This window comes from Camelina sativa, chromosome 16, assembly GCF_030686135.1.
Source record: "Camelina sativa cultivar CO46 ecotype springtype chromosome 16, ASM3068613v1".
NCBI lineage: Eukaryota > Viridiplantae > Streptophyta > Magnoliopsida > Brassicales > Brassicaceae > Camelina > Camelina sativa.
In genome coordinates, this window is record NC_141895.1 from 8,517,174 (window position 1) to 8,531,218 (window position 14,045).

Below are 14,045 nucleotides of genomic sequence, written 5' to 3' on the forward strand. Positions count from 1 at the left end.
ATAGAATAATATTTATGATATTTTTGGATTTTCAAATTTTTTGTGGATGTTAACTGATTTATTACTGATTATTTTTTGTTAAATTTAAAATACTAACCAATATACATATTATCTCATATGATGCTCATATTAGTTTTTTTTATTAAAATTCTAATTCTAATACATGAAGAAGTGAATTATGGTTTTACGATGAAATAAATAGTTAAATGTGATTACTAAACTGAATCTCTAACGATGAAATTTATTTTAGATTAAAAAAATCAAATATTAATATGTATCATTTTTTAAAAAATGATTCAAGATTATTATTCATATTTTTTATGTTTGATTTTATAATTTGAACACATGTATTTTTGTAATGCATATGTTAAAACATAAGATAATACAAAATATATTATAATTTATAGGAATGAATCTTCACTAATTTGATGGTAATGTCTATATATCTTTATATATGTTTTTATTTTGTAACTTTCACTTATTTAAAATTGATTATGAAATGAGTTAAAATTAGTACTTATAAAAATATATCTTAAATATGTTGATTCAGTTTTATTGCGAATTATATTTTGTTAATTTTTATTTCTATTTTCAATTCTTACTAAGACATAGACTTGATATGATTTATTAATTGTGTTTGATATAAAATATTTAGTTCTATGCATTAAGATGAAATGTATAATTAAACTTAAAATATGGTTTATTACAATGTTATATATATTTAAATGGTACTCCATGTCCTATAAGAGTTTTTGGATAAAAACAAAAAGATTAATAAACAATAAATATTATGTCATTTATAAAACTTCAACCAATAAGAAAATATACGTAAAACGATATATTTCTCCAAGAGAATATCATATCAAGCGAGATATAGCTCAATCTATTACTATGTGCTATATATCTCCTAGAAAATATTTCTCAATCTATATCTCTCATACTCCATAGTTCAAGATCTATATCTCCTTTGAAACATAGTTTTCACCTATATACCCACAAACATCGGTTGTGCTCGGTTTACTATTTACTGAACCAACTAAATAAAATAATAAAACAAATATAACCTAATTTAAACCGAATAAATTAATTAAAACAAATTAAAAGAAAAAAAAAAAGAACATAATGATTTTCTTCTGTTGATCAAAGATTGAGCTCTATCTAACTTGATGTGATACTTTTTGTGGGAAAATAGATCGTTTTCCCGAAAAATATATTGCATAGTTCAAATAGTCATAAATTGTTATATTAATAAAAATTGTACATAGAAATTTGAGAAAATATTCTAAAATAATGCAAAAAGCCTTCAAACTCTTATATAATAGAACTGAGAGAGTATTAAAAATATGAGAAGTTCATATTCAATATTAAAATGTTACAAGATAAAATCTAAAAACGAGTCTATTACTACTTAAAACATTTTCAATAATTTTTTTAAAAAATTTTATCCGCGTAATAACGCGGGCCTTATCAAATATATATAAAAAAGGGAAGAATAATAATAATAAACCAAAATTATCTAAAGTTAAAGCTGGCTACATTACCCTTCTTTCTCATGGTTTTTGATATTTTCTTCCAATTATTTTTACATTCGTTTTTGACAACATTTCCTCAGTTTTTGGTTCTTTTTCTTTTTTTTTAAGAAGCTCTGTATTTCCCCAAACTGCTGTGGTTTGATTGTAAGCCCCAAACGTTAGTAGTAGTAAGTGACTAAGTTCCATTTGTTTTTTCGTTGAAAAAGAGTTGGTGACACACCTCACTTCGTTTCTGTATGCTACTTTTGTTTGATTTCTTTTTCGAGCAAGGTCTATGCATGCCACTGTTCTTTTTCTGGCACAAGAATTTTAAAGCCACTGTTCTAGTCTATGCCTAAAATATGTCCTGTAATATTTCTTACATTTGTTCAACAGTTCAAGATACTATCTCTGTGCCTCAGAGCTCAACTTTGGAACCACCGAGTACACAACTGCTGCAGTAGACACATGGTCCACGATGTCTGAACTGCTTCTTGGACAGAGTGAAGCACTATTTTAGCATTAGTTATATGGTTTTTGTTCTTGGTATTCTATTTTTGTCAACCTCGTAGTTGTTGTTCGTGCTCTAATGGACTTGTTATGCAGCCTCTGTTTCCTGGCGAAAGTGGAGTAGATCAGCTTGTTGAAATCATCAAGGTTTTGGGTACACCGTACACAAACAAGGGAGAACCGGAGAAGATCAAAGTGCATGAATTGATTGAAAAACTTGAGTCCCACAGAATTCTCTGGCATCCCTCTTGAAACCGTGGACCGCCTTGAAAGCAGAGCCACTTCATGGCATTACACTCGTAAGTCGTAAGAGTCTTCAATGTTTTCTGCACAACCTATTGGTGGTCTCTTCTTCTGAACCGATAAATGTATAAACGAACTAGATTTTAAACAAAACGAATTAATTAACCGAATTAGGCCAAACAAATTGTGGTTCTAGCTTGAGTTCAACGTTTTTAGGACAGACTTAATTACATACATATATGAACCAATGAGAACGACTTCAAAAGGGAAAAGAGGTGATTCATAACAAAGCAAACTACATGAAGTTAAATAAAAATAGAATCAAACTTGTAAAGAAACAAAATTCTTGGTACAGCCAAAGTCTTTCAAGGAATTGTGATCAAACTGGGAACATAGACAGAGGACTGAAACTTAGATACCACTCCATGTATCTTAATCTTTTTGCACATATCTCCCCTCACAATATAGACCCAAGCACTTCTAGGTTTCTTGCTAGGACAACACAGAACGAAGCTCTTTCCACAGATGTTATTGTCGACAAAGTAACTTGTAGACATGTGACCAACTACTAAGGGGAAGTAAGGTATTGAGACAGTCATGAAGTTAATCCACACCACATCGTCTCCATCATCCCCATTACCAATTTTCTTCTCTGTCACCCAAATCATAATATTTCTTGTACTTGTGTGTTGCTGTAACATTGTAAATGGAGAGGATGCGATTATGGGTAGTACTTCTTCTCCCGGTACACGGTAGAACACAAAAGGTCTTTTCTATCCCTTTTGAAACATCGAGCATTTGGATGAAATACCGAGTTCCTGGATAAGTATAAGCTGTCCAGTACACATTTCCATTCAGGAAGACCCTGGACGATTCCAATTCTTCTTCCATTGTTTCCTCTTTCTCAAAAGGGGTATGATTCAAAACCTTCCACGCATTGGTTGCAAAATCGGGAAGTACTGCAAATCTCGTAATAACTCCGCGCGAAAGCTTAAACGAAGTCCAAATCCCAATAATCTTGTAAACTTTTTCGGGTCTACTACCATCATAACCCATCCATCTGCCACTTATAGACCTATCCGTGGAAATCCATTTAGCCCGATTCAACAACGGGTTCCAAACCAGGCATCGGTCTTGTTCATCCATTCTATACGTGAATAAGTAATAGCTCTTAGATGTATGAAATGGATAATATAAATAATACGAATATTAATGGGGATAAATCGGAATTGATCATTTTATTAACGTTGAGTTGAAGAGAGTGTTTACAGAAAATGACAATTAAGGAGCTAAGTGCAGTTAATACAAAATAATTGCTCTTCTTTCTGTAATTGCCCAAAAAGTGGATCCTCAGCTCTCACAATGACCTCTGGTATTTATAGTGGGCCATTGACCTAGGGCTTCTTCTCTCAATCTGTAAAATGACGATTTTGCCTCTGCAGCCAGATGGGCCAGATCCAAGACTTCAGGCCCAAAATTCTCTAACGTTTTCTGTTTAGGCTTCTGTGATTGTTAGGGGCAAGACCCATATCCAACAATGGTCCCCCCCAGTCCGATGTGCGATGGCATGCTTGAGCTCGTCGGGTACAGTTCCATGTCTCTAGATCCGTCTTGCAGAATGAACAGAAGATCTTTGAGAGTTTGATGGCCTTCCGGAAAATGTTTGGACGAACAGTGCGTTGCGCACGTTTTTCGAGGTGTTCGGGAAGTTCCGGGATGAATAGTGTCTTGCACACGTTTTTCGAGGCATCCGGGAGGTTCCAGAACGAATAGTGCCCTGCGCACGTTTTTCTAGGCCTCTCGGGTTTTAAACGAGAGTTTTGCGTGTTCTGCATGTTTCCCGAGGCGCAGGAGGTAGAGATAGCTTCAAACTAGGATTTTCCTTTTTACCTCGGTCAACGCGCTGGTCCCCCATATATATATATATATCTCCTTGACTTTTCTTTTACTTCCAACTTCTCTTCCTCCTTCACAAGGTAATTTTCTCTCCTTCTCCCTTATCTTCTTCTTTTACTTTTTTTTGATTTTGGCTTGTAAGGGCCATGGTCTCTCCGCCGAGATTGTCACGCCGTGTCCACGCCGCACGAACCGGCCGGTTTATTTTGCCAGCAGCGCTTTCTTGCCGCTGGATCCAACTTCCTCACGCCGTCATCAGTTCCCGCCGCTCTTTCGGGTGGCTAGGATTTCTTGTCAAACCGCGGCTTCATTCTCGCCGCTAGGACGCCGCCACCCAGAACCGCCTCCATCATGCAAACTCCGTTCTATGCCGCCGGATCTCGGCCACCACCATCGCACCTTGGTGCCATCTCCACTCGTTGCGGCGAGATGCCCTGATCGTGGTTGGTGTGGAGCGAGTTCGTGTACGAGTCCAAGATTCTGTATGCGTTTGTGTTGCTGCGCGTGGACGTTGGCGAGATGGGATCCGTACGGTGATGGCAAGGTGAAGATTTATGGAGATTTCTCAGCGACTTGGTGGCTGAGGTTGATGGTGGTCCCGCGAGATACGCATAACTGCGTCGCATTAGCGAGATGGTGAAACGGCGAGATGAACGTGTCAGCGGGATGGGGATGGCGGAGTCGAGGTGGCGAGGATGAGAGCTGCGAGATGGCGAGATTGACGAGATGGTTGTCTTGGTGGCGAGATGGCTGTCTTGGTGGCAAGGTGGCGAGATTGGCGAGATGGCTGTCTTGGTGGCGAGATGGCGAGATTGGCGAGATGGTGAGATTGGCGAGATGGCTGTCTTGGTGGTGAGATGGCGGGCTGCACTTTCGGTGGCGAAGGCAAAGGCGAGATTGACCTTCGGTGGTGAGATTGACTTTTGTGGAAACGAGGTGGCGAGGTCGAGATTCGTGGAAGCGAGTTGGTGGTGTGGTCGAGACTTTGCGAGATCAAAGCATAGCGTACTTGATCGTAGCGAGAGTCACGAGTCGGCAAGCTTACATCTCGCAGGCGGCAAGTTCGTTGGGTGTTTGCGACGTACTAGAGTGGATGACTCGAGAATGGCGGTACTGATATTGGCGAGACTTTGACCGAGGCCAAACCAAGTTTTGGCATGATGATGGGTTTGTGTACGAGTATATGGCGAGCTCGATTCGACGAGATTCGCGTGCTTTGGGAATTGGCGTGTTTGCGAAGTCAAGGTGATGAGTACGATGTCAATGTGACAAAAACGGAGCTTGTTGAGATTGATGTTGCTAGTCCGAAACCGACGAGCTTTCTTGTTGTGGATTCGGGAGTTGTTGAGCTGAAACTTGAGGGTAGTGGCGCGCACACAATTCTGGTGTGATCGATCAGTCTTGAGTAATATGATGTTTCTGACGTGGTTTGTTGCTCCAATATTGTCCGGTTGCTTGGTTGGTTTTGCAAGGTCTCGCACAATGGCTTTAGGAGATGATGTCTATGGTGACGTTCCGGAGGAATTTGGAGATGAAAAGTATCGTGCGCTAGAGAGAGATCTAGACGAACTCGAGACGAGTTATCCTTCCTGGTGGGAACCGTCGGAGGGAAGAGGTGTCGTAACAGATCTGGCGGATTTGACAGAAGAAGATGTTCGGGAGCTCGACGTCATGTTTCCTATAGAGGCTCAGGACCTTATTTTGATCCCACATCCTTCAAGTCAACGACGAGGGAAGGTGTTAGCGTACGAAGAACGCACCGGCTCGGACTGTCGTAGGTAGCGGGGTTCCGAGACGTTGTAACGATCATACAAAAGGCGGAGAACGTGTCTTCCGTGACGATGGAAGGACCCTGAGCACTGATGTTTTCCTAGCCCGCATGTTTGATCTCTACGTGATGCCACAAAACCTGCAGCTTGCACTGCCGAGTGCCAACGAACGTCTGTGGGACTGCCCAGAAGGTCACCTATGCGTTTACGAGGACTTCTTTACCGAATGTGGCCTATGGTTCCCGATTCCAGAATTCTTGACGAGTTACTGCGCCTGTCGGAAAATTGCATTCTCGCAGCTGTCAATCTCCACCATCCGTAATGCAGTGGGACTCACGATAACCGATTTCAAGAAGGGAATCTCGATCAATTGTGACCTCTTCGAGCTCGTTACGAGACCTATGCTCGACAGTACGGGACCATGCAGTGCTCGCTGTATGCCATGCCTTACGATCTAACACGACTAGGAGAGTAACATTCATGGTTGGCGGAGGCGGGTTTTCTTCGTGGAATAAACAAGATTTCATGTGAAGACCCAGACACGATTTGTCCTTCTGCTTGGAATTTGACTCCCGAGGGTGAGCCTGGTCGTAAGACTCGTTCCACTGAGGTTGCAGCAGCTCGTGCTGCGAAGAAGCCTTCTTCCGTGCCCCGTGCGCCAGCTGCTGGTGGTGATCGTTCTCGGAAGAGGTCGTCTCGCTCGAGTCCTCGGAGTGATGTTGGAGGAAGTTCTAGGCGTCCTCATCACGCGGAGGAAGTTCGTGTGAGGGTTGATAACTCATTTTCCTTTCGCTACGACGTGAGAGATCTTGCCAGCAAGATTCATGGTGACTTCGTTCCGCTTCTTGCTCCTGGTGATTTGGCTTGTCCGACCATGTAGGAGGAGGGTGTTCGTCGGCAGTTTCAGGTTAGGGTTTCATCCTACAGTTCGTTTTAATGTGCATATTGCTTAGTCGTAATCCAACTATTTTTCTCGATCACTTAAGCGATGAGCTGGACGAACTGCCTTGTTGGCGACTACGAGGACAAGGTGCATGCGGCTAGAAGGGAGACCTTGCTTGTCCGGCAAACGTTGGTTCAGGCCGAGAAATCGAGCAAGGATGGTGAGGCGCTTGTCAAGGAGTTGACGGCTTCGCGTAAGGAGTCTCGGAGGAAGCTCAATTCTGAGACAGCGCGTCTCAGAAAGCGCGAGATGATCGCGGGGAGGAAGAGCGTGCAAAGGCTGCTGTTGAGATCAGGGCACATTGGTAGCGTATTGAGCGTATGAGGACACACTTGACTGCAATGCGTGAGAGACAACCTCATTTGATCGTTCTCAGCCAAGTGACCGGGACGAGGCAATGTCTTCAGAAGTTGATTGGCAAGGGAACCACGATTCCTGAGAGTAGGATAGAGCGTCTCGCAACTAGCCAGGCAGAGTTTGAAGCGAAGGTTAACGGGATTGTGGTGCCGCCGCTTCCTGACGCTGATCTAGAGCCGTTTCCAGAGTCTGTCGACAAAGGCGCTGGTGATGCTGCTAACGAGTGATGTCCTCGTATTATTGCTTGTTGTTTTTCCTTTTGGATTTTCTTAATCATTGCTTTTGTACTTTTCCTTTGGATATTTGCAAACTTGGTTGCTTTTGATTTATGAACTTGATTATTGCCAATTTTTGTTTCCTTCATTAGGATGAAGCTGCTTTTGCCGCGCAAAGATTGATTATTGCGTAGAATAGAGATGCGACGTTTTCGTTGTTTACAGGGCATATTTTGTAGTGCAGGACGTATCCTGGCTTACTCTGGATATGTTGTTCCCCGAAACGTCTCGAGTAAACAAGACGGACTTGTCGTACTATTTTAGGTGCGGGACGCGTGACCGGCATACCTTGTAAATGCTGCAAGAATTGCGGGTGTGCGAGTCAGGATCTCGGCTTACTCACTCTGGTTCCTGCTAGCTTTGCGAGTCTGGGCTGGGCTTAAAATATCCTACCGAAGTAAGGACGTGGATTATTTCACCACTGCACCCATGCAGAGAGCGTTTTAGAGCTGTCCGTCTGGCCAGGGCGTCAGAATAAGAGTCGATAGATCGCTCGAGAGTGTTTCGTTCTTGTTGTAGAATTTCGCAGCGGCTTGCTGATAGTTCTGAATCCGTAGTAGTGCTTGGTCGCGCTCTTCTTCGATGAATAGGAGTTGGTCACACAGCATTTTGTCGTTCAGCTCTGGATCGTGAACAAGCATAGAACGTCAGAGAGTTGGTATTCCTACGTCGGCTAGAGTGAGTTCTTCCATGCCGTATGCGAGTGAGAATGGGGTTCGTCCAGTTGATGTGCGCAGTGCAGTGCGATGAGACCGAAGGACGCCGTCGAGTTCGTCAGCCCATAGACCCTTCTTGGCGTCGAGCCGTTTCCTGATCCCAGTGATTATGGTTTTGTTGGTGGCCTCCGTTTGTCCATTGCCTTGAGGGTATCCTGGCGTTGACTTACTCAGGCGTATCCGCCAACCGACGCAAAATCCTTCGAAGCTTAGGGAGATGAATTGGGCGCCGTTGTCGCATACGATTTCGTATGGAAGTCCATGTCTGCATATGATGTTCTTCCAAACAAAATTCTGGACTTCATTGGCTTCAAGTGAGACATATTATTCTGCTTCAACCCATTTGGTAAAGTAATCCGCCATGATCAGGAGATACTTCTTTAGGTTAGATGGTTTTAGCGGCCCGACAATATCCATCACCCATCGCATGAAGGGGTATGGTGGTGAGGTTGTTCGCAATTGTTCAGTGGGAGAATGGATGAATGGTGCGTGGCGTTGACACTTTTCACACTTGGCTGCGGATGCGGTACAATTGGCGATCATAGTTGGTCAGAAATGACCATTGCGACGGATTTGGATTCCAAAGCGCGTCCGCCCGAATGGTTTCCTTCGGCTCCTTCGTGCACTTTGCGCATGATGTCGTTGACATCCTTTTTGTTGATGCAGACGAGGAGGGCGCCATTAGCATCATGACGGAATAAGTTGCCATCCAACATCGTGTACTTGGCGCATTTAGCGAACAATCGTCGAGCTTCCCACTTATCCTTTGGGTTTATCCCATCAGTGATGTAGGCGATAATTTCAGTTTGCCAATCGTCGTCGGCGGAAGTATTAGGAGTTTGAGCTGGTCGTGGTAAAACCAGGGCAGGTGATGTTGTGGGAGCTTCCGTGGGTACTGCGAAGACGTTGTTCGAACCTCCCGGTACGTGTGCTAAGGACTCGACTTCAGGGAATGTGACAGGAGCAAGGGACAGCGAATTGACGTTGATGCTTGGGCGATCGATGCTCTCCATAGGTATTATTCGGCGGAGATCGGGGTCTGATGTGGAAGCAAGCGTTTCGAGCGCATCAGCTGGAGCATTGTCGCTTCGTGGAATCTTGACGAGCTCGAAGAACTCAAACTTCTGGGATAAGTCGCGAACGACTTTGAGATAGGCATCCATGTGTTCGTGTCTCGTTGCATAATCGCTGAAATCTGCTTCGCATTTGCTTCTATCCCGCGCTTCGTAATGAGATACCCCAAAAATTCACCGGAAGTAACGCCAAATGTGCATTTCGCCGGGTTCAGTTTCATGCTATACTTGTTGAGTATCTCGAAACACTGTTTTAGGTGTGTGACATGGTCTTTGGCCTGAGCTGATTTGACGAACATATTGTCGATGTAGACCTCCATGGTTCAACCAAGTTGACTTGCAAACATCCGGTTTACCAGGCGCTGATATGTTGCTCCTGTGTTTTTCAGCCCAAAAGGCATGACCCTGTAACAGAAAGTGCCTTGCTCGGTAATGAATGCAGTCTTCTCTCGGTCGTCCTTGTGCATCATTATCTGGTTGTAGCCCGAGAACGCGTCCATGAAAGATACCAGTTCGTTTCCAGCTGTGGCTTTGACTAGCTGATCAATGCGCGGAAGAGGAAAACTGTTTTTTGGACAAGCCTTGTTCAGGTCTGTGAAGTCGACGCACACTCTCCATGTACCACTCTTCTTCTTCACCACGACCGGGTTACTTAGCCAGTCTGGATATCGAACTTTAGTAATTGATCCTGCATCAAGTAGCTTCCGTACCTCGTAATTGACTGCAGTTGTTCATTCCGCGCCGAGCTTTCGACGCTTTTGCTTAACGGGCTTATAAGTTGGATCGACGTTCAGTTCGTGGATGGTAATGCCATGATCAATCTCGGTCATATGTTCTATCGACCAGGCGAACGTGGTTGCATTTTTTCGTAAGAACTGAACGAGTTCGTCCCTTAGAATGATTGGTAGCTCAACACCTATCCCGACACAGCGCTTAGGAACAGACAAATCTACATTGACTTGGATGACGGATTCTTTTGGGGGCGGGGTGCGTGCATCTCGTGGAGGTTGTGATTCGGCGATCACAAATGCCCTTGTGTTTCACATCTTCTTCTCAATAATGAAGCAAGTTCATGCCATCAGAGGATCTCCGCGTAGCGTAACCATGTCGTATGCATTTGGAAACTTGACGCACTGGTGGTAAGTGGAGGCTACAACACGCATCTTATGGAGCCATGGTGTTCCAAGAATGACGTTGTAAACAATGGGTTTATCCACGATTGCAAAGTTTAAACATTGCATCGTGCCGCCAACATAAATTGGAAGTGATATGGTTCCAACTGTCATTATAGTATCTCCATCGAATCCTGTTAGAGGCTGTGTTTCATGTGTCGTGTTGCGGCGATCAATCTCCATTTGAATCAGTACATCCTTGAATATGACGTTGACCGAGGTTCCAATGTCAATAAGAATTCTTGTCACCGAGCTTTCCCTAATTACCAATTCTACGATGAGTGGATCGTTGTTCAGACTAGCTTTGCGCGCGTCCTCCTCAGTAAACGTAATTGGTTCGGAAGACCGCTTAAACATGTTGCTATGGGAGGGCCAGCTACGCTTTGCTTCTGCTTCGCGGCAGTAAGCTTGGATTGATCGAACAGAGTCGCGGCATGTTGATAAGCCGCCAACAATAATGTTGATCCTTCGGCGAGGAGCTGGTGGTTCATCGTGTTCTCTTTGGGGGAGATGCAGGCGAGCGATTTCTCGTGCTCGGTCATGTTGTGCTCGTGCTCGTTCCTTTTGTGCTGCTGCCTCCTCTTCACGCTGCCTCTCGTGTTGTTGATGGTCTGCTAAACAGTACGGGTTATCCTTATGCGTGTTAACCTTTCTCCGTTTTCGCTCTATATCGATGTGAAGAAGAAGGTATTGAAGTGTTTTACAATCCTCTGTGGAATGTCCGCCAAATTTGTGCAATTCTCAATAACCTCGCTTGCCTTTGAAGGTAGGGCCATCAGTTTCACGATCGTACTTATTCCAGCACTTGCCTTGCTGTTGCTCGTTTCCATCGATAGCAAACATCATTGCCTTCCTTCCTTTCTCGCCTTTGGCGTATTCTTTGTTGTAATGCTGGCGAGGCTCATAGTACTCTTGCACAGCTTTGTTTTTTGAGCTCGGGGCTTTTTCGGGTGCTTTCTCTACAACGTCAGTTTGATTGAGGTTTTCTTTTCCTTCGTCTTACTCCACCTCGATGTATCGGTTTGCGCGTGCAAGGACTTCGCCCAAGGATGTGACGGGTAGAATTGTTAGGTCTTCCTTGAACCTGGTTTCGATGGCAAGCGCGTTCTTTAGAGCTCCTATTGCAGCGTCGTCGCTGATGGCGAGCTGAGATACGACTCCTCTGACTCTGGCCATGAAAGTTCACAGCGACTCGTTGTGCTTCTGGTGCATTCTCCATAAGTTGGCATTCGACGCAGGGACATGCATTATGCATTGGTGATGCTGAAGGAAGGCAGTTGTGAGTGTCTCATAGCCATCGATTGAATTTGAAAACCAGTTCAACGCTTCACCGGTTAAGCTCTCGACGAACAGTTGACAACTTTCCGCATCTTCCTCTTCTGGTGAAAAGTACAAACTACCGATATGGATGGACATCAACTTAAGGAAGACAGTGGGATCCCCCTACCGTCGTATGGTATCGGCTTGCTCTTGTTGGTATCGGGGTTGCGTCTTACTCTGACGTCTGATACTCTTGTAGTGAAAGGCGAACGTCGCGCCTCTGCTAGCACACTCTCGAGCTCCGGTGCTGTGCTTGTTACGCGGTGCATCTGCGACGTAGTTTTCTTCAACTGAGCTCGCATCTGATGAAGTTCCTGCTGTAGGGCGCGATTTTCTACGCTCTCGGGTTGATTCGGCCCAACACGTTGATCCGCAAGCATTTGGTCAGTTTGAAAATGCACTCTCGGTTGCTCGCCATTGGGTCAAACGATGATGGACGAAAGTCAGACCTTCTGTTGACGTGGTGCGTTCCTCGCGGAGTAGTGTGTTCAGCTCGCAGAGTGTTTTCTTCAGCTCGTGGAGGGTTATGCTCAGCACGCGGAGTATTGTTTTCAGTTCACGGAGTACGTGGTGCCAGCGTGTCTTCGTCTCGCACGTGTCAAGCTTAAGATTGTGGCCTATGGCATCTTGAGTGATCGGTTCGTCCTGGAGACATCATTTGCACGACTTGTCTGCTCATCCGGTCCAGGGTTCTTCGAACAGCTTGATCGAGCGCGGCCTGACTGATAGTGACGTCTATACGCGTGTGTCCAGTAGCGCCTGCGGCTGCGCGGTCAGTTGGGGTGACACCGTTAGAAGCGCGATCAGGAGGAGTAGTGTCGTTAGCACCCCATTTGTCTGAGCGACGCGCGTAGCTTCTACGGCTTCGCGGTCGTTGGATTGTCGCCTACGGCTACACGTTCCGGAGGGATAGCGCCATTGGCTAGGCCATTGGTCGGAGCGACACGTGTAGCGCCCATGGCTTCTCGGTCAGTTGGATTGTTGCCTTGGAGCTGGTTCGTCCTCGAGCGGGTGCGGCCCCATATGGTTGGCCTGGGAGATACGATGCGAGATGCGGGAGAGCGTGGTGCTGAAGAGTCGACGCCTTTGTTGCTGGAGAGATCGGTATGAGACATGCTGCTGGTTTTCCCAAAACGATTTTGTCTTCAAACTCTATTCGTCAAATGAAAGGATTCCGTCTAGCCCCACGGTGGGCGCCAAATTGTTGATGAATAAAATCGATAATATAAATAATACGAACATTAATGGGGATAAATCGGAACTGGTCCTTTTATTAACGTTGAGTTGAAGAGAGTGTTTACAGAAAATGACAATTAAGGAGCTAAGCACAGTTAATACGAAAATAATTGCTCTTCTCTCTGTAATTGCCCAAAAAGTGGATCCTCAGCTCTGACAATGACCTCTGACACTTATAGTGGGCCATTGACCTAGGGCTTCTTCTGTCGCTCTGTAAAATGACGATTTTGCCCATGTGGCCAGATGGGCCAGATCCAAGACTTCAGGCCCAAAATTCTCTAAGGTTTTCTGTTTGGACTTCTGTAATTGTTGGGGGCAAGGCCCATATCCAACAATAGCCATCGCAGGTCCCCTCGTGATTATAACGGCCAAGGCGAAAATCAGAGCGTAAATCAGTCACTTTTATAGTTGGTTCGTCCTTGTTGAGATCGACGCTTATCGAATAAAGATGGGAATGTGCCTTTAACAAGATTTCTGGGAATCTCTTATCGTTGAAAAGAGTGTTCCATCCTTTGCAAACTGATCTGAAGCAAACGAGAGATCGAGGTGGAACTCGTAAGAGTATCTCTTCTTCTAGCTCTGATGGAAGCTGTCTCCCTAACATTAGGGCTTTCTTCGGCACCATTATTAGGGTTTTGTAAAGGAAGGAAAAGTAAAAGTTATTGCACTTTCGCCTTACGGTTCATATTATATATATACTAGATTAAGTCCCGCGGTATACCGCGGGACAAATTATTTATAACTAAAACATTTAAATTATAAGTTGTATTTATAAGTGTAAATCATATAATACTGAAATATAATTTATTTTTTACATAATATTTATTAATCAATTTAATTAGATATGTTTATTCTCGGATACTGATAGTGTTAACAAAATAATGAAATGATGTTTTACTCGTTTAACACCAAATTAATGATATTTTAAATTTATATAAATATCAACAAAACCCGTCCCGCTATATAACTCTGTCCCGAGATATTTTAACTTGCACTATATAATCTTAATTTTTAATATTTATTG

At 44.1% G+C, this 14,045-nt stretch overlaps 1 pseudogene; it reads right to left on the reverse strand.

The window, feature by feature from the left end:
- Positions 1 to 2,629: 2,629 nt before the first annotated feature.
- On the reverse strand, positions 2,630 to 13,625 carry LOC104753516 (putative F-box protein At1g58090; annotated as a pseudogene).
- Between the last annotated feature and the right edge of the window lie 420 nt (positions 13,626 to 14,045).